Here is a 1084-nt window from a genome sequence, read left to right on the forward strand (position 1 = left end):
AAGATCTTTTATATTAAGGATATTTTAGTAAATTTAAAAAAAATTGAAATCAATAATAATTTTAGCTAAACATATTTATTATTAGAGATATTTTGTAAATTAAAAAAATCAGTGTAAAAAAATAATATTTAATTAGCTTTATATTTAATTTTTAGTCATTAATATTTTAATTTGAATGATTAAGGATAATTTTGATATATTACATAATATGATCAAAAAATTTAAACTCAACCAAATAAAAATTTAGTTATTCTTAAGATTATTATATAATATTCCAATGCATTAAATTTTATAACCAAATATAGGAATCTTATATACCAAGTAATCTCATTCCTAGACATTATATTCCTAAGAATGATATTTTTTAGGGGTGAGCACGGGTAGCGGGTACCCGATTGCCTGTCCGAATCCAAACCGAACCAATTAAATTGGTTCTGGAATCAACAGGTAATCGGGTTCAACCCGAACCAAACCGATGTCCTTTGTTAGTGATTGGTTTGGGTATCAGTTCTCGGGATGCGGAACCCGAACCAACCTGTGAACCCGATCATATATTAATTAAATAAAAAAAATTGGTGTTTAATTAAAAAATTTGTATTTCCATTAGACAAAGATTATTCACTATTAATATGTTTAGATTTTAATGAGTTTAGTTTTTAATATATTTGGTGTTTAACATGTTTTGATTATTTCTATTGATGTTATTGTTGAATTTTTATGATAAAAATTTAGTTTTTTTATGAATTTCAAAGTCATCGGGTACCAAATTACCCGAACCGAACCAATCCGTTCTTGATCGGTTTGGTTTGGTTCGGATATATACACAAAAAAATACAAATTCAAACCAAACCAAACCAATTATATTTTAATCGGTTCGGTTCTAATTTCATCTTAAACCCGAACCAAACTGACCTATACTCACCCCTAATATTTTTGGTAATGAAAATTAATTCTTGAATCACACACACTCTCAAAATTTTGGTCCCTAATATACCAAAGCCGTTTCAATAATTCTTTCTCCATTAGAAGAGTCACAATTCAGCCCTGTTAGAAATAGGGGTGGCAACACTATCCGAACCTACCT

Source organism: Arachis ipaensis, chromosome B09 (assembly GCF_000816755.2).
Source record: "Arachis ipaensis cultivar K30076 chromosome B09, Araip1.1, whole genome shotgun sequence".
In the NCBI taxonomy this organism is placed as follows: domain Eukaryota; kingdom Viridiplantae; phylum Streptophyta; class Magnoliopsida; order Fabales; family Fabaceae; genus Arachis; species Arachis ipaensis.